This window comes from Passer domesticus, chromosome 3 (genome assembly GCF_036417665.1).
Source record: "Passer domesticus isolate bPasDom1 chromosome 3, bPasDom1.hap1, whole genome shotgun sequence".
NCBI lineage: Eukaryota > Metazoa > Chordata > Aves > Passeriformes > Passeridae > Passer > Passer domesticus.
The window spans coordinates 59,155,661-59,183,307 of NC_087476.1; positions in this window are offsets into that span (position 1 = coordinate 59,155,661).

Here is a 27,647-nt window from a genome sequence, read left to right on the forward strand (position 1 = left end):
CACTGCAAGCTTCTAAAATGAAACCAGCCAAAACCTTCTCTCGCTTTTGAAATTGTAGAATATAATCTAGGGTATATTACTGTAAATCTTTAGAAACTGTTTAATTTAACAAAATCTGGAATGATGGTGTGGTAAATTATGTTTCATTGTATTTTCTACAATAAAAGATAATTGATAAACTGGGAAATTTGTATGTGATCAAAGAAGTTTCTCCTTCTTCCCCACAATGAAAACCAACATCTTTTCAACTCTAGTTTGTCTCAAAACTAAGAAGATAGAGCTATAAACATGCTGTGGATAGCATCACTGTTTGCAAGTATTAAAATCAAGTTTTTTTAAGATCAATCCTTTTTTTGGTAAGTCTCTCTGGAGTCTAACAATTCAAAAAATTGGGCTGATATTGCCCAATAAAATACTTTAGACACAAGAGATGAGAGAAAAGAGAGTCTTTTTGAGATTTTTTTTTTTTGGAGAGCAATTTTTGTCACAGCCCAGAAGACAAAACGGACCAGAACCTGAACAGCAAGTTATGCTTGAAAAATGGATGTTTGAAACTGGCACCCTCTAATCAAAAAGGACTGTTCCCAAGATATAATCAGAGCTATAGTGGAGGGAAAGCATCTGGTAATGTAGTTGAGCTAAGGAATACTGCAAAGAATTCCTAACCAACACTTTATGAATCAAATCAAAGGACACAAAATGAAATAACATCAAAGCACCTTAAACTCTAGGCCCTTTTTTATACTGACAACTGCTATTTATGAGATCCAGGTATTTCTCACGGCTGATGTGTTGTCAAAAGCAGGTAGATAAAGCTGCCAACATTAAAAATAATAATGTTTCAGAATTTATTCATTATTTTGTCTCAACAACCTGAGACACCCCAAAGCCTCTCATTTTCAGAGAGGGGACAGAGAAGAAGCACTGGTTTGCTTTTGAGTTTCTGTAATGCTGACCTTCTAGAAACATCTTAAATTGGTTCCTCTAATTCACTTACTGTTTTACAGAAATTATGGTCATAGTTTGATCTCAATTAAAAGGCTATAAATTAAAAAACAACACCACCAAGTGTAATATAGTTCATTGAACAGTAGTGCTATTTTAATTTAGATCAAAATGAAGTTCACAGGACATTTAGGTCCCATAGCCAGTAATATGAAAATATTTCTTCTTCATATAAATCCCTAATGGATAAGAACATAAGCCAAGAAAGGGGCCTTTGGTATACAACCTTAAAAATCAAAAGAAAACAAACAACAAAACCAACAATGACCTATAAAATCCCTTTTTTTTAGTAGAGGATTGATATTGCCAATAAGCACCTACAAGAGTAAGAAAGGAGTATAAGCAGTGCCTGAGCATTTTAAAAATGATTTCTGCCCTGTTTGTCACAGTCTTGCATGCAGTAGCAACCTCTGAGAGACATACATAATCACTGGCTGTGGGAGAATATAATACAAATGGTATTGCACATGCATGCACAGGCACAATGCCTTTGGTGCTGTGGGCTTTCTGTGAAAACATTTTGATGAAAAAAATTACTCAAGCAACTATCCAGGTCATTCTTTTAATAGCCCTTTATAAATTCAGATCTTGGGTAAAGTTGCCCTTTCATTTATACAAGCTCAGTCTGGGAGTCAATTGCCAAATTCAATTCTGCTTCATGGCCGAGTAGATGAGGATGTAGTTCAGTTACATAGGACTGAGCAAACTGCTTTTATAAGTCTGCTTTAGTGTCTGAGATTTGTTCACATAGTCTTCCCAAACCTCATATAGTTTCCAAGAAGCCCCACCTTCCCAGCTCTGACCAGAGCAATTTCTTCAACAGCCACTTTTAGGTATTTTTAGATCATATCCTATTATGAAACTTAACACAAGGAAAGTTGTCTGACTTAGCTGGACTATAATTTGTAAGAATCTCTGCATCCCCATGTAATCTCTTTGTGAATACAGAAAATGGCAGTGAAGTAATTTAATTACCTAAATCTTAAGCCCTGGCCCCATCTGTTAATATTCTGTGAGTCAAATCATAGAATCATAAGCTGAAAAGGACCTTAAAGGTCATTTAGCTCCAACTCCCTTGCCATGGCCAATGACACTTTTCACTAGATTGGGTTGTTTAGAGCCCCATGGAACCTGGCCTTGAACAACTCCAGGGATGGAGCAAGTCTAAATGTAGGAGAATATAAAAAATTCTGTCTGTGAAACCAAAGACTATTGTATGTGATTTATTTATAAAATATATGTGTCTAAAATGAATTTGGTGTTTTATTCCTTACCCACTCAGAGCTCCCCTGGGTTTTTCTGTAGAACTATTGTGTTGGAATTGGGAATGAAGTTTGCTTTTCAAAGTAAATAAAAAGGCAAGGGTTGAGAACATCCAATTTAAGAGAATAACAACCTGATCAACATACAAGAAATACAGTTGTAGGAGTGGGATCATTTTGCTGATGAGGTGGGAAAAGGGAGAGGAAAAAAGCCAAGGATCAAGCTTTGCTGATGGCAGGAAGCTAAACATTTCTGTATAAAGGACTGTCAGGGTTTAAGCCCAGCCAGGAGCCAAGCCCCAGGCAGCCCCTCACTCAGTCTCCCACCAGCAGTATCAGGGAGAGAATCAGGGGGGTAAAAGCTACCAAACTCCCGTGTTGAAATAAAGACAGTTTAATAGGGAAAGCCAAAGCCACTCACACAAGCAGAGCAAAACAAGGCATTAATTCCCCTCTTCCCATGGGCAGGCAGGTGTTCAGCCACCTCCAGGAGAGAGGGCTGCATCATGGGTAATGGTGACTTGGGAAGACAAATGCCATCACTCCAAAGGTCCCATCCTTCCTCTTTCTTCTCCTTTTATATTCTGAGGGTGATGTAATACAGTGGGGAATATCCCTTTGGTCAGTTGGGGTCACCTGTCCCCACTGTGTCTCCTTCCAACCTCCCTGGCACCCCCAACTTCCTCACCAGCGTGGCAGTAGGAAAAGCAGAAAAGGCCTTGGGATCTGTGTCAGCCCTGCTCAGCCATAACTAAAAGATCTCCATGCTATTAACAGTCTGTGTTCAACAGAAGTCCAAATCATGCTATGAAGATAATTAACTCTACCCCATCTAAAACCAGCACAAGGAGCAACCAGCATAGACCATAAGGACAGACAGCTGTGCACATCAGTGCTTGTCTTATGGAGAAAGAGCTGTTATTGCTGAAATTAGGGCATCCAGCACTAAACAGTTCAGTGTTAAGTGTGGTCACAGAAACCAGGCAGAGTGCAGAGTTTTTACCTAGGGAAAGGGCTGTTTTAATTCTCTCTAGGAACTTTGTAGCATCCCTGCTTGCTGCCTAGCTAAGACAATGCTATTACAATGTGATTAGATGTTACCTAGATTCCATTTAAAAGTTCCAGCATTTTTCATGTTTAGTGCAGCAGTAAGATGATCTGATTGGTAATGTGTATTGGCCTGGAGTATGTCCTGGGCTCTGCATTGCTTCTCCTTATTGTGGGATATTGTCCCTTGAACCCACAAAATTTCTGCAAGCTTGGAAATCAAATGCTTGCAAATCTCTATGCACCCATGATACCAGTCAATGGATTCACAGGGACATTGAAATAATGGGGTTAATTAGCACAGGGTTAATTAACATCAGCAGAATATTTTGACTGAAGTTTGTGTAAGTCCAAATATGGGGATGGATGGCTTGAAATGTAATTGACAAGATTTTCATCTGCATTGATATTGGTGGCCCCAAAAATGAGCTGATGCTGTAGAGTTTCCCTGTCCTATGTATCACTGATTATCTTTTGTAATTTACTAAACAAATATCAACATTATCACTATACATTTTAGTGAATAACTCAAATAATTAAAAGATGTCCTTTAAATTTATATTTTTGTCTTCAGTGTATGGTAGTGATAGTTATTGTTAGGTCCACATTCGTAGACTTCCCATCTTGACCCCAGTGTTCATTACTGAATGTTTACAGTGAGGCCTGGAATTTGAAAATCTGTTTCAGAGAAGAGTATATCAACAAACTAGAAGCCTTTCTGGTTCAATTATAAAGCTCATTTATGTAAGCTTTTCTTTCCCAACAGGCAGTAAATAATAATGTCTGTTGTTTTTCCCCTTTATTTTTTATAATATATATTTACCTTTTTTGTTTATGTGATCATCACAACATCCCTCCTACACAGCATTCACAGAACTTTTCTCTGTGTGGGAGGAAGAGAGAGGAAATTTCCCACCACAGACATTATTCTTCTTTGTTTAGTCTTAATTTGGGAAAGTGTTCAGATGCTGTGATGATTGGCATAGTATGAATAGGAAAGGACAACAGAGTAATTCTGCTTCTTGTGCCACCCTCTTACTCCCACAGAAATCCATAGGATCCAACTGAGGGCAAAATTTGTCTGACAGTTTCTAAAATTAACTTGGATCCTCCTCCTAGACTTTATTGGAGTAGGACTGTGAACGTGATCCTATGAAGGTAGGATGTATTGAAAGGAAATGAGTGTTGTTTCCATTTTAAAATGTTAAGGTAAGTTTCTTGACCAAGAATGAGGAGATAACACTGCTCACATAAAGAACAATAAGAGTCTGAGTCCATTAAACAACCTTTACAATTTATTTTAATCCCACTGTTAATTCACAGTAGATTTTTTTTTTTTGTGAAATCCTGAGCTCTCACATGTGTTTGAAAAAAAAGGAAATAAGTTGGTTTAAAAGAATTGTGTAAAGGAAAATAAATCACTCCAGGTATACCAGGTATGCTTATAGTACATATTTTGCTGGAATTTAGTCACAATAACTTTAGGGGGAAAATACTAGATTCAATGTCCTGCTTTCAGTTTGGGTTTAATATCTTCATTCTCCTTCTGTATACAGAGAAAAAGTTGCCAATTGTTCTCTAATATCCCTGTGTTGAGCTATAAGACCTTTGCCAAGTTTATGACTAAAAATTGTAAAAATAAGATTTGTAACTATATAAAACACCTTGGACAGTCTAAATCAAGATGTTTTCTAACCTATTTAGATTTGGTGTTGATGTCAGATTTACCATCTGCACCTTAATCTTCATGGACCATGAAAGTGAATACAAGAGTCCATTCAGTTTTTCTAGTAGTGATATTCTTACACTTTTAGCTCCAAGGCAATTGACTTCTAATAGTTTCATCCTGAAAGTACCAAGTGCCTCCTCCAGAGCCTTAAACTCTTTAAACCCCTGCAGTAATTTGAGGGAGTAAGGAGAGAAACTGGGAAATAAACAGGGTTCAGTTTCTTGGTTATTAGAGCTGACTTCTCCTTAGCATTATATAGTAGATGCTGTATTTGATGTAATCCTTGCAGTTCTCTGCAGTTCTTGTAGAGGTTGTTTGAGCTATTAAATAGCTCAAGCTTTAACACTATGAATTAACAAAACAGTGAGGTGGGAGAAACATGCGCTCCCTATTAAAGTTTTGTCCCTGAAAGAGCCCCAGTACCTTCAGAAATCAAGCCAAAAAGCAGACTGAGAAAAATGAGTGAAAGCAGCAGGGATTTAAAAAGCAAATGCTACATCAAAGGGACAGGAAGGAACTGCTATAACACTGCTGTGATTGCAACTGGGCACAGTCCCAGAAGGCTGGGGAACAAGCACCTCCAATAAACAGAGCTGTTTCTGTACCAAGCACTTACAAAGCCTTGGTGAAATATGGAAATATTTTAATAAAAGTTGACAAGCATGCTGGTATCTCACCTTCACAAACGTTTACTCAATCATCAGCAGATACAAAGCTCAATAAGCACACATTTTGTTACCTGCATATGAAGTCTCTCTGAACCTCAGTAGAAAGGATGCCCCCATGAAATCATTCTCTGACAGCTAACCAGACAAAGGCATTCAGATATGCCAAAAGGCTCCGTGTAAGAGCTCAAGGCTTTGAAATGGATTAGGGAGGGAAAAAAAAAAATCCAACAAAAAACCCAAAAAAACCCCACAAGCCTTTTCTGCCCATTATTTGCCAACTGAGTGAAATTACAAACCCAAGGGTTGTTACATTGGCAGTACAACACCAAGGCAAATTACTAATTAGCTATTCATTCTTTACTGAGTACGGGAAGAAAAGGAGAGTATTTAATTCTGAGAATCACCATCCAGTCCTGCCTTGCACCCTGATGATCACAATGCAAATAACCACTGTGACTTGGCATAAGTTACTTGTCCGACTGTAAGCGTTCCCAAACCTCAATCTGAGAAACAGAAGCACAGGAAGAAGTGTCTGCATTTCTCTTTTACTGAATAGGTATGTGCCTTGGGATGTAGACCACTCCTAAAAAGCAAGGAAAGGGAAGTGCCTGATGGCTCCTTGTTTGCCAGACACTTGTATAGCTGCCCAGCCAGAGCCACAGGCAGTCCTCTCTGGATTCATGATGTGCCCACTGAAACCATGACTCTGCAAACAGTTATGCACGTGTTTCCTTTTAGGCAAATAGTCTATTTCCTTGGTTAATTTTGCATACATCAGTGGGCAATCTGGGAAAGTAAATTTTAAAATATAAAAAGGAGGAAGAAAGCAGAGGATTTCTGAAAAATAAAACACAGCAAATCTGAGAGGGTCACAATCAGTGGCACAGGGTTCAGTTGGAGGCTTGTCACTAGAGGTGTTCCCCAAAATTCAGTACTGTACACATGATGGTTTAACTTGGACAAACGGACAGATGCATCCTTGGAGAGTTTGCTGATGACACAAAGCTGGGAGGAGTGGCCAATAGTCCAGAGGTCTGTGCAACCTTCAGAAGCACCTTGACAGGCTGGAGAGGGGACAGAGAAGAACTGAAGCTCTGCAAAGGCAAATGCAGGATCCTGCTCCTGGGGAAGAATAACATCAGGCGCCAGAACAGGCTGCAGGCTGACCTGCCGGGAAGTAGCTCTGCAGAGAAGAACCTGGGGGTTCTCGTGGATAACAAGCTGTCCATGGTTCCTGGTGGCCAAGAAGGCTAATGGCATCCTGGGCGCATTAGGAAGAGCACTGCCAGCAGGTTGAGGGAGGTGATGCTGCCCTGGCGAGGCCTCATCTGGAGAGCTGTGTCCAGTTCTGGGATCCTCAGCACAAGAGAGACATGGAACCCTTGTGGCAGGTCCAGCAGAGGGCAATGAAGATGATGAAGGGACTGGAGTACCTCTCTTCCAAGAGAAGGCTGAGGGAACTGGACCTGTTCAGCCTGGAGAAGAGACAACTGAGATAAGAATTCACCAATGTCTATCAATATCTAAAAGAATGGTGTCAAGAGGATGTTTTCAGGCTCTTCTTTTCACCTCTTCTTGGTGGTGGCAAGCAAAAGGATGAGAGGAAACAGAGAAGCTGGTGCACAAGAAGTTCCACCTGAATAGGAGGAAGAACTTCTTTACTGAGTGGGTGACTGAGCACTAGAACAGATTGTCCAGAGAGTTTGTGGAGTCTTCCCTGCTGGAGATACTCAGGAGCCATCTGGACACAATCCTGTGCCATGTGTTCTAGGATGACCCTGCCTGAGTAGCGAGGTTGAACCAGATGACCCACTGTGGTCTCTTTCAGTCTCACCCATTCTGTGATTCTGTGTTTACTAAGCAAAAACAAACAAAAAATATTGGTTAAGTCACACCTGCCACAATAGCAATAACTAAAAATAAACCAAAACCAGCTCAAAAACCTCAGCACTCACATGTGTAAATTAAGACTTCAAGTGCTTTGGAAGGAGCAGAACTGAACAATAGACCCATCCTATTAATTTTCAGAGAGATAAAAAAGGACTAATTTCTAACTGACGACCATCTGATAGGAACAGACTTGCTGATATGTGTGTTCAGAGCGCAGAATGGGAGCTGATGTGAGGTTCTTGTAGGGAATATCTTTTAGAGAGAACTGGGCAAAAGAAGCTCAGTGTTGATCTTAAACTTTAGATGCTCAGGTCTCCCATCTGTGAAGGGGATAGCAGAACTTTCATGTCTCACCAGAGAGAGCGTGATAATGAAAGCCATATATAAGCATAATGAAAATAGGAGCCATGTATAAGGACTTAATGGGCTGAAAAATTATGTTGTGTGACCCAAAGTACAGTAAATATTTTAAATAGTGCTGGTGTAGATATATATTTTCATGCCTCTTCAGCTGTTTTGTATGAAATTAGAACACAGAGTCAATAAAAGTTTGGCATGATAGCTCTCTGACTAGACAACAAAAAGTGAGTTTTCCCCTAGAAGCTCATTGAGTCAACCTGTTTTCAGAGCCCTTGCTACCCAAAGACGTAAGTAATACAGTAAAACACAAGCCCAAACACAACATTCTCCTCTTTGATCTGTGCTCCAGATCTTTTATGTGCCATTTGAATATCAATCTACAGAACACCTTTCTCCTGTTTGCTCTAGAATATGCAATGTACTGTGATTTGTGATGTTGATCAAAGGAACGACTTGATTGGGATGATTAAAGTAGGAAAGGAGACCCATGTGTTTCTGTTTTTCAAAAGTGCATACCAGGGACAGAAATGAATGAGAACTATGTTAGGAGCTGAGGAACCATCACACCACCTCCCCCTCCTTGGTCTGCAGGACTGTGAGCATAAAAAGGGCTCAGGAAAGAGCATGCACATCTTAAACCATTCAGTTCCATTTTCAAATGCAGAAAAAGCTTTGCCACATGGATCATAATGAAGACAGGAGGACTGGGTTAGTACCTCCAGGTAGAAATCTTGGTTTGGATTCCTTTGATGAGGAAGTGTGTAACAAATGACAGCATATTCCAGCAAGCTAGAACTACTGAAGAAAGCTTCAGGTTTTCGCATCTCCTAATGTGTTTTTTTCTATAGCCCTTGGAAGGAGTTTTTTTGTTGTTGTTGTTTGTTTGTTTTGTTTCTTTGTTTCTTCATTTGGTTGATTGGCTGGTTGGTTTTCTGGGTTTGGGGTTTTTTTAATGTTTCTTCACATTGCTGCCTACCATTTGTTGTGTGGTATCTTCATGTAAGATTTAGTCTTCAGGAAATTGGAAATGTTCAGCAAATTTTCCTTGATCTCCTGCATCTCAGGGAGCTCCTTGTCATTTTTATCTCTATTATTTTTCACAGCAGGTATTGAGGTTTTTGGAAGCTACAAGTGACCTTCCCTATCTCTGAAAGACAAAATCCATTGAAAGAACTCTGTGTAGGCATCTCACATACTAGCTCCTCACAGTCATTTCTCCCAATCAATTTTAGCACTTTTTTGTGCGTGTGTGCATTTTTTGGGTTTTGTTTTTTGTTTGTTTGCTTGTTTGGGTTTATTTTATTTTTTAAGGAAGATGTGCAGCTAATTCAATTCAGTGGTGGACACAACAGTCATAGTGAGAACTATCAGTACTCAGCTTTGTGTACCTATTTAGGGAATACAGTTTAGGCATTCTGGGCTTGTTTATGGCATGATTTCCACAAGATGAAGCCAGGTCAAATAGGCTCTTGCATAACTTTAAAGACAATCCTTGAAATTCAGATGTTAATATGACAGAAAGGGGCAGAAAGACTGGAAGAAATACTGCTGGTCAGAGCAACTAACACTGAAAATGGAGCAAGCACATTGGGGCTTTCAGCCTCAGTATTGTTAGAAACTTCTCACTTGTCAACATAGAGGAAAAAAAATTCCTCTCCATGGATGGGCCTACAGGCTTGTGTTCAGATGTAATTTTCAAGGTGTTCTGTAGTGACTCCTTTCCCTAGTGTGTACTTACATTTTCTTTGCATGAAAATGAGGGCATGTGGGTATGGGGGGGACTTAATGCAGTTCACAGCTGCTTACAGCTTATTAAGATGCAACATAGAAAACATAGATATAAATGAATTTTTCTATCATCTAGATTAAAATGGCTCATTTTCTTCTAATAATATACTGTAGATCTCATTGCCCCCTATTAAAGGATAGATTAACAATTTTCAGGCACTTTAGGAAAAAAAATTCTAAAATTGTGTTTTAATTGAGATTTTTCTAGCTACGTAATATGTTATTAGTAGATTATAAACTTAACAAACCCAAAAGTCTGGATCAGACACTTTGCTAGTACATTAGATAAAAATTACCTGAGTATAAACAGGTCATAATTTGCAGGTTTTAATTAACAGAATGACTTTGCATAACAGATAAATTTTTTAGAGTGCTGTGTGCAAATTTAGCTGACACAGAAAACACAGTTAATTTGTTTATTTAATGGCATCATTAAATTAACCAAAAGGAATTTCACCTGCTTCTAGATCTTGAGAATATGTTGGAATTTTTCCTGAAACTTATAGAATGTTTTTTTTTTAATTAAATGTGAATTATTTTAATAAATATTGAGAAGAGCATGGCATTTGGAGACTGCTGAATGTCTTAAGAAAGCAACACAGAGAGTGTAACCCTCTTGACTCCACAAAACATTCTGAAAGGTGGATTCTCACAGTAACATGACCATCGTGTACCTATCCATTATATGCTTGCTATCATAATGCAAATCTGGCTTTTGGAATGGGAAAAATCACAAGTACAGCTAGAACCTTTTCTGCCACACACTATATTTTTTTCTTTCCTTTCCTTTTTTTTTTTTTTTTTTATAGCATCTATTTTCTTTGATCAGCTAGCAGAGTTTCATTTCAGGTTAATATATTCTGATTCCAGTTTTCTTCTCCAGCCCCATTATTTAATGGAACAGTCTTTTGGAAATTCAGCAGAGACAATATTCCACAGCATGAGGCACCCACTTTTAAAATCAGTTAGCTTGGAAAGCTCACTCATCCAAGCACGCTAATTGGTTGAACGCTCTTGAGTGCTTTATCACATTATTTTCAAGGACTGCCCTAAATACTAGGAAGCAAGCCATGGTTCCGGCGATTAGTGCCAGAAAGCTGAATGTTAATTATTGCTAGTCTACATGAGTATAGTGGCTGATTATCTGTAGCAAATTTCAGAAATAGACTATTGAAAGAACTAATTAAAATCCAATTATTTGTATTATGAATTTCCGATAAATTCAGTGCAAAGGTTGATCACGCATTCTTTTATATTTGTTTAGAATAGCATGGAAAATTATCAGTTTACTAGAAAGATTTTACCAGTGCAGTAGAAAAACTGTAGTAATGAAATAACATAGGAGAAGAGAAAGAAATAAAAGGCATTAATTTGATTTCTGTGAGAGCAGAAATTTCAGAGCAAATTTTCTTCTTGCTGAAAGATCCAACTTTCCTGCAGGTTGATTTCTTCTGACAAAAACAACCTAAATATATTTTCAAATGTCTTCTTTTTAAGTTTAATGTCACCTCTTTACCAAATTATTACTGCAAATTACTATACATATATTGCTATGTATTTTCAACAATCTGAGTCTATGCATGTTAATTTTGAATATGTGTATGACATGAGCTTGATTACCCACTCGTATTATAATTATTATTTTTTTTTTATTTTATTTTATTTTATTTTATTTTATTTTATTTTATTTTATTTTATTTTATTTTATTTTATTTTATTCCATTTCATTTCGTTTCGTTTCGTTTCATTTCCGTTCTTAAACTGCTGCTCAACCCATGGGTTTTATTTTTTTTTTCCAGTTGTCCTCCCGATCCCATCTGGGGAGTGTGTGGGTAAACAACTGCATAGTTTTTAGTTGCCATCTAGGATTAAATCATGACAGCTACAAACCCAGTTCATTTGTATTTGTCAGTCACTTCCAACCAAAGCAGCTACTTTAAGGAAGCAGATGAGGAAAGAGAAACACATCACAAATCTAATAGCTCTGATGAAGTATCTCCAAACAGCATTGAGGCATGTCATTTGAGGGTTTTACTACTGAGAATTTTGGAAATTAATTGCAAGACAGTCTTGCATGCTGTTGGTTATGCAAAAAGAGAAATGTATTTGATATTGTTTTACCTCATTAAAAACATAATCTTGCAGCCAAATTCTACATACATTTTTATGATTTGGCTAATTAGAGTAATTGCATATCTGTGCTATCCAAGTACCTTAGATTATTGTGTAATTCATTAAGAAAACAGGCAAGACACCTTCAAAAAATGTTATTTTTTATCATTAAGCATTATTCTGCAGAAAACAAAATGTTTTTAAAGACACTGGTTTTGGTAACATATTCAAAGGAAAACTCCTTTGCAGATCAGCATATAGTCTCATCTGTTCCTAGGGGAAAGAAGAAAACTTGTATGAAAAAGAGGAGCCTTTGATCATAAGTGGAGTCATTACTATGATTTTTTTTTTTTTGTAAATATTCTAAAGGCTTTACTTTCATGCTGATGTAATATGCACAAAACTTATGAAACCTAAAAAACTGTGCAGTAAGGGAGCTCTCAGTCTCAGGCCCCAATTATCATTAATCCCATCAGGCCAAAGCAGCACTACAGGACTGAATGCCTCCCTACAAACTCTTACTCCAAAGGCCTGAATGGAAGTTCATGGAGTCAAGGGCAGGAGCGCTGCCAGGTTACCTGAGCAGGCTAAATTCCTCCTTTCAGCAAATTTTACACCAACAACAATTTATTCTCCCTGCTCTCTGAAGATTGCTTTAGCAGAGACGTGCTCCGGTGACTCTTATACCCTCGGTGAGGTGGTGGTAGCAGCAGGTACCCACAGATGTAAAATCAGCACTGAAACTGATCTTCTTGAGAGGCAGAGTTATCCTGAAAGTGTTTCTTATTATGATGGTAACCCAATCGACAGTACCAGAACTTCTTTTATTTGTTCCTTTATTTTTCTAGAAGTTAATCAATACATCTTTTAATGCTAGGCCTAATGAGTTTATCAATGACAAGGACTCTCCTATGGTCCTCAGGCACTTTCTATGCAGTGCTATCAAATATAGTTAAAATGCAAATAATATTAGAGACATCAGAGCATTGCCTTTGCTGTTTGAGAAGTGGGACAGAGAAGACCAGCAGGTTACTCAGAAATGGGCATAAGTCCTACGTGGAAGAAATGAGAATATTGCACTGCACATCTATTCAATAACTTGATAATTACAAACACTGGTTTCTTACAGATATGTAAAAAAGAACCAGATATGGTTCTTCATGAGGTCACACAGAAATTTGTTTGTTATATTGACCTGAATCAAAGTGTTGCATAATGAACTTTATTTACTTAAGTTTTAGTAAATAAAGTTCATTAACTTTATAGAATTCTAAGCTTTTATACAGTTTGAAGAATAGTTTAAAGATAAGTTACTGTTACTGGGGAATCAGGTACTTCATATGTAAGCATTCACTATTATGTTGAAAACCAGAATTTAGTATCACATTTTCTACATACTTGATGTTGCCTGAGTGATTCAGGTGGCCTGGTTGTATTTTCAACAGTGATGTACAATATTTCATTTACTAACTAGTGATATTTACTGCATGATATCTCTATCATATTAGTGACTCTTAGAGATTTAAATGTCTTTGAGGTTAAAAATGTAAAGAACTTTTGAAAATAGAATTCAACCTTCTAAATTGGTGTCGTCTGCAATGATAAGAATAACACACAAATTTATAATAAACATACATTTATCTATACATTTATAAAGCTATAAAGTAGTGAATTACCCTATATGGCTTCAGTATAATGACAACTATTGTGCAAGTGGGTGGTTTATCAATAAAATAAATCTATTGGGAAAAATTAGTAATTCAATAGATTAGACAGTCACCTACTACCTTCAGGAGAGGGCTTAGTGGTCTAAATGGGGCAAGCATCAGTGCTTTTGTGTCAAGTACTGTGCAAGCACAAACTATTATCGTGCAGCTGGAGACTGTAAGAGAGAAGTTAGGATAGAAATGTGTATTATATAAATAAGAAAGTTAAATACCTTTTTATTTAGCTGCCTCCTTACTTATGCAAATACACAGTTTACTTTCTGACCAGACCCTATCCAATACTAGCTGAGATACTTTGGAACTCTCCTTGACTTAGTTGATAAAGCCACAGTATGGTGCTGCCTTTCATAGGATGAAATCAATGTATATTCTGCAACTAATATGTTTTCAACCAGAACAGATTTCTTTTATGAATAAATTAATATGATGAATAATAGAATACAACTGCTCAAAGGTTTTTTGATACCTTCTTCATTGCATTTTTGATACCTTCTTGTTTGTGAATTTCTCTAGCTTCCTCTTCACCCAGTCACCAAGCTTTGCTATATCTCATTCTGCTATTACAATTACTTATTTACAGTTATTTTAAGTCATTATTATTAAATGCCTATAGGTAATTTTACTCTGTGATAATATTACCTCTCCTAATTCCATCTTTTCTTAATACTTAGTGAAAATGTTTGTTTCACAGTCCTTTTACCATCTTTGTGGATCTTTTATAAGTTTCTCCCAATGTAGCAATATTATTTCCTTGCAGTGCAACTATCAAAAAATGAAGGCAGCAACTGTATTTCAACCACATCACTACTGAATACAGAGATAAGATTTCTAGTTCTGACTCCTTTTCTTGGAAATTAACTGGTATAATAAAAACTTGTAAATTTTTTTTTAATGATCCACACTGATTGATCTGCTGACCTTTTTTCATTAACTGAGTCCAGATTGAACAGCTCCATTTTGTTTTCATGAACAAAATCAGACTGAAAGGACCATCACTAGGCAAATAATTTCTATTTATGCTTTCCAGTTATTGGAATAACATTGTTTTTCTTCTAAATCTGTGGAATTGGCTTTTCTTCTAAGACCTAATGAAAAATCAGCATTTATAATTACCAAAGTTCTGGGCCAGATCTTTAGAAATTTTAAGTCTACCATTATACTATATTACAATTCCATGTTAAGTGGGAAAATGTCTCTCTCTAGAGTTTCAGGCCATTATTTTTAAGGATTGTAAACTGGTTTTTTTCTCATGTGACTCATATTGACTTAAATGCTATAATCAGACAAGCAGATAAATTCTCACAGTAAGTTTATTGCAAAATTCTAGAAAAATAATTGCTTAATGGAAAGTCATCTCTTTCAAGCTGATTTCTGAATTTTATTGCCTCAAGTAGTGATGTTAATGCTACCAGAATTATGAAAATGACTGCATATTTCAATACATGAAGCACTTAGTCACAGAAATAAGTGGAAATTTATCTGTTAAAAACCAAAACAAATCTAAAACATACATTTTAGAAAAGAAAAGAAAATAAAATCAAAACTGAGATGTTAACTCATGTATTCAACAAAACTCCTGCCCAACTTAACACAACATATTCACAGTCATTAAAAATTGACACAGAAATGTAAGACTTCCTAGATTATTACCATCTATTTCAGGCTAAAGCAACAGTTTCTTAGCCAAAGTTGAGGCAGATAGGATCAGCTGTACATCACATTTTTAAGAACACTGAAAATAGTTATCTGGTTAGAAAAAGTCTCTTAGACATTACAACACAATCACTTCTAACTACTTAAACTATGTTTAAGTAAAGGAATGTGTCAACTAAAACTATTTCACAGGGTCTTTATCATGCTATAAAACTATGCCATAGAGTACTTATAATGCTCTAACAATCTCAGCAAGTCTTCAGATATAAACGCAATGAAGATGCTCTTGAAATCCAGCCCTGGTTACCTCACAGTGGTGCATCAAGATTTCTAAGTGCTCTTGACTTGGTGTCCCTCTGATGCTCTTAAATATTGGGAAAGTTTTTTTAATGGGTCACACAGAAGAACTCCTTGGATATAAAGACCATGAAAATTAGCTTACTTCACAAAGTACAACATGTTTATTTAGCTCCTGAATCAGTAGTTGTAATGTACAGAATTTAAAAGGTTTTCTTTTGGGCCACATGAGACCCTATGGTAGGGACTTAAAAATTGCCTGTGTATAACTCTCATTTATAGAAATAGGTACATGTAGTGTAGGTGTATGAAATCTTCTAGGGATCATGACTATCGTACAAGCCTGTTTTCCTCTAAATCAACAATAATTGCTTTACAATTTTTAAATATTAAATCAGAAGACAGAAAAGAATGGGAGGATTTGGACAAGATAGCAAATAAAAATAATCAATGATTCAAGCTGAGCACTTGATAATCACTGTCTGTCCCTTTAAGACAAGTTCCTTCAGCCTTGGAAAGTTCAATTATGATGCAAGTTCACACAAGTATCTGAGTATGAAAATATGCAGATATGCACCCACTGGGATTTTCAAGAGGAGTTAAGTGTGTAGAGGTTCTTTCAAGTAACAACAGCAGCATTTTTCCAAGGAAGGCAAGCATATTTTTATGAAATTTATCTCTAATTGTTCAAGTGTCTTACAAAGCTGAGCAAAGCTGCAACCAAAGCTGAGTGAAAATTAACTCAAAAAGCATTAAAAGCTTTTTTTTTTTTGAGTGGATCAGTAAGTAGGCTCAGCTGAAAACACTTTAGCTCTCATTCTGCTCATACATTAACCCTTTCCTTATGGTGTAATGTTATATGCTGCCATTCTCATGGTGCTTTGTTGCCTTTCATACAAAACGAGCAAATTCAAATTCCCAGAAGGTTTCAAAGAACCAGGTGTTTTTTGATTTTGGGTCCTCAGTGGGCTTTGGTTAATTAACTAAAAATGAATAAAATATTCCTGTGGGTGTTATTCTTGGAACAGAGTGAATGATTTCAGTCAGTGTGATATTTCTTATTCATCCGAGAGAAACAGAGGTATGGTTAAAATTGTTATTCTGCTTGATATTTGATTTTTAATTTTTAAATTTTTTTTAATAAACTACCAGTTTTAGTCCAGGGACAAATCTACATTCAAATTTTGACAGAGCTTAATTTCAAATTTTTCCCTTTCTCCTTTTTCTACACCCCTCTTCCTTTTGTGATTAAGCATTCCTATTGGATGCTGTGTTCAAAAGTGAATGGAGTTGCAGTCATTTAACTTCTGTAGAATATCAGGAACTTTTCAGAAGCATTAGTTGAATGCACCTTCTGTGAACTTTTTATGTGCCTTGACAAGGGGGACTTGGCTCCTTTGAAAGGGCATTAGGGCTGATCATTGCTATCATCATTAGATAAGTATGCTCACAGATGCACCAAAATGTTGCATGACCACTTTTAGGAACTCAGAATTAGGCAGAAGCATGACCAGCTTCTGAAAGTACCATGTCTATTGAATGCCTTAGCTGCCACATGCATTAGTACTTAGCACCACGGACAGGACATCCCTTGGTTTGTCATTGTCATGACATGAATTGTAGATTTCCCTATATTCCATTCCCTGTATTAATTGGGATTACCACACTGTTAGAGTCAAAAAATCAAGAAACAACCATCTTCAACTAAGTATCCTTGCAAGGAAAGCAGTAAAGTCAAGGTTGCCTTGCTTTTTGATTTTGCATAGAACTTGAGTGGGTGCCGATGCACACATGCACAGCCATGTGAAGTAGCTTCTTCAGCTTCAACACCTGAACCTCCCTGATTTTTATACAGTAGATGAAATTTCACTGTGCTAGAGTTAGAGCTCTCTCTTAATGGAGCTGCTATATAGATATATATATATATGTAGTGTAGCTGTATATATGTTATATATATTAAGTATAGATACATAGCATTATATATTATAATAAATATATCAAATTGAATTCAGTGACTAAGGAGGATGTGATCTTAAAGGAGTGATTAATCTTCATTTAATTTGAGATCAAATTTAATTTAATTTAATTATTTAATTTTGTCCTGGAAGAATCCTATGGGAACAGGTGCTGCAAGGAAGAAGGGTCCAAGAGAGTATGTTGATATCCAAGAGTCACTTCCTTTAGACTCAAGAATGTTGAATCCTCATGAGTAAGAACTAGGGCAAAGGGGACAAGATGAATAAAGAACCCAGGCATTACACAGGCATAAGCAAAGAACACACAGGAGATGGAAGCAGGGTCAGGGCACTTGGAAAGAATACAGTCAGGCTGTCAGACTAAGTAGAAATGAGACAACAAAGGCCAAGGGCCCTCTGGATTTAAATTGGGCCAAGGATGTCAAGGACAACAAGAAGGGCTTTTTCAAATACATCAATAACAAGAGGAAAACAAAGGATTTCATGGACCCATTACTAAAAGGAGGGGGACCTGGTGACAGAGGATGCAGGGAAGGCAGAATTGTTGAATGCCTTTCTTTTCATTATTCTTCAGTGACAATACCAGCTCTCAGGAAACTCTGACCCAGACAACCAGGTAAAGGGTAAAGGAATGTCAGAAGGAAGATTGCCTTGGTCCAGAAGATTGGATTAGAGAACACCTAGCCAAACCTGATATCTACAAGTCTGTCAGCCCTGGTGAGATGCATCCACAAGTGCTGAGAGAGTTGGTAGACACTCTACTGAGGTCACGATCATCTCTGAAAGGTTGTGGCAGTCAGGGTAGTGTTTGAGGAATGGAAGAATGCAAATGTCACCCTGGTCATTAAAGAGGACAAGAAGGAGGACCCAGAAAATTACTGTCAATCAGCCTTACCTCGATCCCTGGAAAGGGATGGAGTATCTCATTCTGGAGACCATCTCTAAGCACTTGAAGAACAAGGAGGTGATCAGGAGCAGCCAGGATGTATTCACTAAATGTAAATCATGCTTAATGAACATGATTTTCTTCTACAATAAAACAACTATCTTGGTGGATGAAAGGAGAGCAGTGGATATTGCCTACCTTGACTTCAGCAATGCTGTTGACTGTCTCTTACAATATCCTGACTCATGAAGTGTGGACTGACTGAGTGGTCAGTGGGGTGGATTAAGAATTAACTGAAAGCACATCTGATCCCAGAGGTCACAATCAGTGGCACAGGGTCTAGATGGGGGTCTGTCAATAGTGGTGTCCCACAATGTTCTTTACTGGGTGCAGTATTGCTTATATTCAATAAATATCAATGACTTGATAAAAGGAACAGATGCATCCTTGGAGTTTGTTGATGACACAAAGCTGGGATGACTGGCTGATAGCTCAGAGGGCTGTGCAGCCCTTCAGAAGGACCTTAACAGGCTGGAGAGGGGACAGAGAAGAACTGTTTGAAGTCCAGCAAGCACAAATGCAGGATCCTACCCCTGGGGAAGAGTAACCCCAGGCACCAGTACAGACTGAAGGCTGATCTGCTGGGAAGCAGCTCTGCAGAGAAGGACCTGGAAGTCCTGGTGGACAGCAGGCTGTCCATGAGCCAGTAGTGGGTCTTGGTGGGCAAGAAGGCCAATGGCATCCTGGGCGCATTAGGAAGAGCACTGCCAGCAGGTTGAGGGAGGTGATGCTGCCCTGGCGAGGCCTCATCTGGAGAGCTGTGTCCAGTGTTGGGATCCTCAGCACAAGAGAGACATGGAACCCTTGTGGCAGGTCCAGCAGAGGGCAATGAAGATGATGAAGGGACTGGAGTACCTCTCTTCCAAGAGAAGGCTGAGGGAACTGGACCTGTTCAGCCTGGAGAAGAGACAACTGAGATAAGAATTCACCAATGTCTATCAATATCTGAAAGAATGGTGTCAAGAGGATTTTTTCAGGCTCTTCTTGGTGGTGGCAAGCAATGGGAAAATAGGTAACATGAGGAAGAACTTTACTGAGTGGGTGACTGAGCACTGGAACAGTCTGTCCAGAGATGTTGTAGAGTCTTCCATGCTGGAGATAGTCAAGAACCATGGACACAATGCTGTGTTCTAGGATGACCCTGCTTAGGGATCATCCTGCTTAGTAGGGAAGTTGAACCAGATGATCCACTGTGGTCTCTTCCAATCTTGCCCATTCTTTGATTCTGTGATTCTATAACTGCCTAAAAGTTCATTATCTGGTCTAAAATCCTTATAGCTCTCCCTACAGTCTTTGGAAAAAGTAGGACATCTCCTGAAAGGCACTGCTTGTATTTTAGCCACCAGTTTTAGGACTGGATAAGCATCTCTGCCTATCTCCTTCTCTGGACTGGTGTGAATACCAGAATTAATTCAGACTAAGCTTCTACATATACATGTTTAAAAGCAGGGCACATAACTGCCTTGAATGGCCTGAACAGTGAAGGGTCACACCCAAATAACTAAGGTGTTCATGTATGATGAACACCACTTCCTGGAATACAGATTCCCAGATACTGGAGCAGGATGCCCAGAGAAGCTGAGAATGCCCCCTCCCTGGATGTGCTCCTGGTGAGGCTGCATGGGCTTTGGGCATAGTGCAGTGGAGGGTGTTGCTGCCCATGGGAAGCAGGCTGTAACTTCAAGGTCTCTTCCAATGCCAAACGCTCTATGATTCAATGATAAATGAAGAAAAAAAATGCAAAGACCTTACTGCTACCACTCCTGTTCCAGGTTCCTCTAAGCCTGGTATTCTCTTGCCTTGGTGGAGGAATGTTCCAGAAATGTGAAATGCAAATATTTTGTACATAATTGTGTCATGTGATGTATCATTTTCTTCAAAAACATAGCTGATCATTATTATATACTTCACAGTGTGAACAAAACCACAGGTAACTATCCCAGTGTTGTCTATACCAGACTAAGCTTCAAAGCTGATCTTTTTAACAGAACTTTTTTTTTTTTCCCAGCACAGTTTTCCAATGGAATAGCCTGCAGCACTAATTTTTTTGCATGAATTGTATTCCATGGAGATATGTTTCTGTAAATCACTTTTTCCTTCCTCTTTAAGAAAAATCAATTTTTCTTCCAAGGCTAGATTAATAAGCTATACCTGTTATAATGAATCCCTTTTACTGTTTCCCTCAGGGGCTTGAACACCTTCTAGAACGGTGTAAATTAAAGTGAGCCCAGATGCTTTCCTGTGCTTTCCATCTCCTACTGTTTTCTTCATTATTCCTTTGCTTTCTCCTATCCACTTGTTCAATTTCTCTTACTCTGAAACTTCAGGTCTCCTCCTGTTTCTCCACTGTGTCTACATTTGTGGCTCTCTGAATATCAACAAGCCGAAAAGAACAAAAATCAAAGAATGGACTTTACCCAGGTGTAAATGCAAAATATATTTTCCTCTATTCTTTCCAATTCTGCTTTAGGAGTGCAGACTCACTCAATGATTAAAGTATAACATATACAGTTTATATCTCTTTTGATTACCATTCCATTATGCTAAATTTTGTCATTGGATGTTTGATTGTGATGCTTCCAGAATATTCTTTAAGATTATTCTGCACAGAATATATATTTTTTTTTCAGATTTCCAAGGTCCTTCTCCTCAGTCAGGGCAATCCCACAGACAACCTCAGGTTGAAAGAAATAATAATAAAACATTATTTTTCTTGTCTCCTTTAAAAAATTTTTAACAAACAGGTAAAATTTTAACTCTACAGAAAAAGGATTAAACAAGAAAACCTTTGATGAAAACAATTTTAATACATTTCCTAGCCGTGTGCTTTTCTGTTTTCCTTAGCAATCATTTCTTGATTGTCACATGTAACCATAAACTTAATGTGACCCTATTGACCTAAGTGTGCACAAAGATCAAATGCCATTTCTGAAATGGGTGCTATTCTTCACCTATATAGGGATGTCTCTCTAATGTAATATTCATTCTGTTATTAAGTGATAGCATTCCTCTTCCAAAACCAAGAGTAGAGGTTATTTTGGGCTTTTGTACCCTAATTTCAAGAGCCTATTTAAGAAATGTTTATGCTACAATGAGAAACCCCTTAGTACTGCAACCAGTCATAGGAAACATGGCTGTATGGGATCTCAGGAGCTTGCTTATTCCATGATATTCTCAAGGGGGATCCCCAATCCATTCCTTACAGACATCTGCCTAATTTATTCTTAAAGACCTCCAGTGATAAACATCCCACATTCAGGAAGTCTACTCTGATGCTGAACTTCTATGCACTTAGAAGATATTTTCTTCTGCTTAAGAATGATTTACTTTGCTCTATTTGCACCCAATGCTTATTGCTCTAATTCCAACACACAGGGACAATGGTGCATACCCTTCTCCATAGCCAGCCTCTCTTTCATAGGAGGGAGAATATTACTTGTTCTTTGTAAGTAATTAGCAGCTCAAATGATGATGAGGTAGGAAATCTCTGGCTTTGCATGATAGAATAGCTTTTGAGCATATACTTACAATGCCCTCTACTGGGTTGGAGTGTGAGATTTAACAGAACGTTCATACCTGGTTAATTGTAAGTCCTTTCTATAAATATATATGTTTATATAAATAAGATGTACAAACTACTGCAGACTGTACTAAGAATGATCTTGGTCAATAATAGAAAACATGTTATTTCTCTTCTAAATTTTTATATAATCTTGTGTAAAGATGCATCTGAAATGATAAGTTCATAATTTGTTACCCTCAAAGTAGTGTAAATGTGTTGAGAATCAAAACTACAAAGGAACTTCTTCCATTGAAACTTGTTAGAATGTGATTGATTGAGGCCTGTTTTTGAAACCACTTCTTAAAGTGGTGGAAAAGAGAGCTGAAGAAAATGCAAAGAATATTAGTAGTGAAATGCATTGCCAGTAGCTGGGCCTTTATTTGGAGCAAGAAGAGAATCATTTTGTTAAGAGTACTGGCATCTCCTCTTTCGGTTTTACTGCAAAATAAAATGACTTGCTTAAAACTGACATCAGATGATGTCTCGACCTGCAGAAAACTGGCTCCAGGCTGAAGCATATTTCTGCATTTCAACAAAGGCACTCCCACAGTAATGACATTTTTATTTCACACAGTGACCCAAATGGATTGGTACTTTTTGTTGTTGTTCCAAAGAGGCTTTAATTGATTAGCTTGCTGGAGGCCTGATGAAAATCTAGTGACAGAATACTCTCAATGAAATAAGTGCAGCCTTTAAAAATGAGGGTTTTTATAAGCATCTTCTGAAATACATCCTAAACCGGTAGAGAACTTAATAGTAATTAGATTTGGAAATGTGCATTAAGTCTTTGATGTCTACCTTCTGTGAACAAATTACTATTTCTTGTGCCAGAAAATTTCAGGATATTTAATTTAGAGTAAATTTTTGGTGGCTCTGTGAAAATAGCTTCATTTCACTGCACAGAAATGCAGTCCATTCCTTTTACTGTTTTTTAATGAAAAGATAAATGTTTTCTTCGCTAACTGAAATAATTAATAAAACCTTCCCAAACAAAAACCCCTGGCCCCATGTTCCTGTTTTTTTGTTTGTTTGTTTGTGTCCTGTGATCCTGGGAGGCTATATGAGGGGAAGTTGATCTGTAGGACTCATTAAGTCTCATGGCTCAGAGGAGGAAAAATCTCCAATGCTTCCATCAACTGCACCTGTGCAAAGCCACAGACCTGACATAGGTATCTCTGGGGACATAATTCATGTGGGACAGTTTTTATTGCTGGTGACAATGTGCAAAGTGGAAATAATCAAGCCTGCACCTTAGCTCTCAGGCTGAGTGCTCAGGGCTGACAGCTGTCGGGGACATCTTGAGAATGTAGGCCTGTGAAGTAATTGACCCTCAGCAATCTTCAACATGCTACCAAAGCTACTTTTTGAAATGCCACTGCATTCAAAATGATTCAAGAGCTGGAATTTTCTCTGAGCAAGTTCCAGAAATTAACAGACCATGCATTTGATCTATGTTTCCAGATTCTGTATGCATTTTCTTTTCTATAATTCAGTTCATTATATTTTATGCAGCATGTAGCAGACTCAGGAAGATATGTTATCATAATACCACTGTTTCTCCCTGCAACATATTTCAGGAGAAAATGGAAAATTCCATAATAAGAAAGGCAGAAATGCACTTTTGCGGACTATAAACAATTCTCAAACAGTGACACAGCTGACATTGTTGATGTGCAGCCTGAAAATCTCAAAATAAGTTACAAAAAGAATGGATTTGTTAATCTTACTTGCCGTCTGTTTCTTGAGCCTTTTGACTGTACCCTTGAGTAAAACGTGACTGGATATTGAGCCCAGAAGGTAGAGATTTGAGGGGAGGAGTGATTTGCTCTCATTTTGTATGAGTCTGCAAAACTCTAACTTCTCTGCACTTCCCATTTATCTGGACAGGTAAAAAGAAGGTGAAGCTAGAGGGACTTGGATGTTTGTGTTCTTTCTCTGGAAGCAGGGAGCTAGGCTGGGAGTTGTCATGGTTATGCCCAAAGGAGAGGATGAAGTGCTGCATCCTGAGCCTACTGGGGGAGATGGTGCTGCCCTTTGCTTTTTCAGGAGCAATGTGATGGCATTGTGCATTCACTTCAGCTCCCCTTCCCTTAGTCCTTCTAACTCACTGCCAGCTCTTTCCCCTCACATGATTATGTGGATATGAAGTTTGCCTAAATTCTATTCATGAACATCATTGACCTGAATATCCAGCTCACAACAAAGGGAGGCTTTTACATGGCTTTGTCTGGGTACAGCTCTGAGCAAGACACTTGTGGGGTCTGAAGGGCTAAGGGCAATTCCTGTAGCATCACACCTTTCCAGGCAACACTTTTTTTTCAGCACAAGCATTTTTAGTATAAAATTTGTTTGTTTGGGTTCTTTGAACCAACTATTACAGTGGCTGCTAATTTTCTGTCACTGAAGAAAAAATAATCTATTTATCTGAGAAATTTTAGGTTATTGGGTGTTATCAGCAAAGACCTAAAAAATGCAGCAGCAGTTTTTTCCTTTATTATGTCTGAGCAGAACGAAATTCATTGTTTCACTTACCTGCACTTCTAGGCATCAGCACAAGAAGGCACTAAAACACTACAGTTCTTCATCCATCAGTCTAACAGGCGTTTGCTACTGATGTTCCTCTAGACAGACACACTGCACAAGCTAACAGCAAAGAATAAAGTGTTTTTTAAGCTATTATTCAGTGCATCATGCATTTAGTTCTCATTTACATTTGTGCAAGCATCCCTCAGTGTGTTGCTGTGTTTGGGAGTGCAGGTTTTCCATGCAGATCGATGAGAAAAGCCCAGCTGCAGGCAGCTGGCCCTGGGCCACCTTCCCTGGTGAAATAGACGAGTAGTTGGATAATCTGATCAAAAGAAAAAAACATCTACTGCCATGAAAATCGAAGCAATGGTATGGAGCCTAGAAAAGAACACAACAACAGTCTGATTCTTTTATTGCATATTATAAAGAGGTTTTAGAAGTAAATACATTGAAGAAAGTAAGGCAAAAAAAACCCCCAGTGTATTTCAATCTCACATTCACAGGATAATTTTGGATTTCTATTTACATAAGCAGTATGAGAATATGGCCTTGAGATACTAATTTATTCAGCAAGAACATCTTTGGTCAAAGTCTTGCACTGTTGTGTTCCCCATAAATCAGGAATGGGCACAGCAAGATGAAGCAAAGCCCTCTATCTGGATGAGTTTAAGGGGATGAAACCAGTGACAGCGTTTAATTTCATATTGCGTGTACTTCAATCTGATGCATAAGGGATGCAGAACAGTGGGGAAAGAGTAGTTCCGTATTGTTTTGATGGCCACAATTTCTAAGTGCTAGCACTTCAAAGGGCAGCAGGTGCTAATGAGATTCCAATCAAAGCAACCTAATTTACACTGACAAGCTTGCAGAACGTATCTCAGATATTCAGGCACGGCACAAGCAGCTGCTAATTTTTCAGAAGAAAAAGGAGATATGTCAATATAAATCTGACTTGGCCTTGCTACCATGCTAGTGCTCAATGCATGTGGGGTTGAAATCAATCTCATCCTCTATCCAGTGCACCCGGTACAAGTGGCAAAAACTTTTGAAGGAAATTGGCTCACAGAGCTCTGACTTGGGAAACACAAGAAATTCTCTGAACATGTTGGAAGTTTTTCAGACTAATGTTCTTTCTGCATCACTGCTTCAAGAAAAGGTGATGCACCACATGAGCTTGACAGGGAAAATTTTTCCAAGAGATAGGAGCTCTCAGTAGTACTAAGTCCAACATCTCTCCAGACAATGTGTAGCATCATGAATTCTGCCAGAATAACTTATATGGGCAGGGAATTGGACAAGATGAAATCCACAGGTAGTTTCAAACATAAACTATTCTGTAAATTTGAAAAGCTACATTGGATTCAGAAATTAATTTTTTACAGTCCTCTAAAAAATCAGATATAAATTGGGTGATTTCTGAATGGCCTGCAAAATCAATTATTCAATACAGGGTGTTGAATGGGAGCAAGGACAAGATATCAAAGGCTGGGAGGAGAGGAAAGACAGAACCTACTTAAGTTGCCAAAGTTAATTTATTCTGTATACTGCACTATCAGAGATCCAGCTGCAATTCTGATACTGGCACAGAAACGATGATATTGGATCAGCCTGATCCACCCCGTCTTTTTTTCTGGAGGTTTTCAGTATGGGCTGCTCAAGGAGATAGAAGACAATATGCTCCTTTGTTTCACTACAGAGAAATTTGCTCCCTGGGAATTTTTTATCAATTACTAATTTTTGATATTGCCATAAGATACCAGGGGTGTCTTTCTCAAAATAATTTCTGTGTGGTTTTTTTGTTTGTTTGTTTGTTTGTTTGTTTGTTTTTTTCTGATATGCATAATTTCAAACAGTTTTTAGTGTTTGGGGTTTTTTTAGTGAATTGCCTTTAGGTTTTAGCAAAATCAGGGTTGCAGCCCCCTAGCTACTGAACACTGAATTCCTGAAGCAAATTGTGTAATCCACCATGTCTTTTAGATACCTCTAGGTATGTACATGTTTGCTGGATGATGTGGGCCTTTCATATCTGCTGCTTCTCTGCCTTCTGTTGAGTTAGAGAATAATGTTCATAAAGAACATAGTAATAATATCTACAAAAATAGACATGAGTGGACATGTGGCAACTTAATTTCTCAGACTAAAAGGAAGACTTTAAAAATTCCCAGAGATGTACAAGATTATAATAAATGGGCATAAAAAATCAAGACCATTTACAAACTTAGATCTATATAATTAATATATATCATTTCAATTTCAAATTTGATTTTCTTTGAAATCAAAGGTGCCATCAGCATGGTGATATAATGCAAGTGACAGACGTAATTAAGTAATGTTGTATACCAAGCCCAAATACTAAGGTATAGAGTAGGAAAGGTATATAGAACAAAGTATACAGAATGCTTGAAGGAATATATATTTCACACTAAACACGTTTAAAACAACGGTTCACTGGTATCCACCCAATTATTTGATGCTTAGGTATGTTTTAAGTGATACATTTAGCATATTGGAGATTTTGAAAAAACATCTCTTTGTAATTATTATATTTGTTTATTTTTTTGTTTCTAAAGTAGCTCGGGACCTGAAAAGATGGCATAAAGTATTCATAGCAAAACTGTGTGAATCAGATGTGTAGAACAATTTTGAGCAGAATAAAATGCAGCTTCATTTGAAAGAGAATCTGTGACCCTAGTAACTTGCATGTGTTGTGCCTGCCATACTTGACCCACATAAATTTATAAAAGCTGTTGCATCAGGGGACTTAATCCTGATGAGAATCCGTAGTCTTGTACTGCACCATTAAATCTGATGGGAAAATTACTGTTCAAATCAATAGGAATAGAAATGAGAGTTCTGTAATTAGAATGGGTAAATGGATTAATGGATCTATTGAAAAAGACAAAAAAAAAAAAAAGATTGAGTCCATGAAATATATTTTAATTGACAAGGACACATTTTGAACTTCAAAACTTAAATGCCTGATGAAGCTCTTGTTGGTGCTCAACAAATGCAGCTTTTTTTTAGCCACACCAGCAACTGAGAAATACTCATAACTTTCCCCCTCTAGAGACTATAAAGATCAAAAGGGTCTTAATGAAT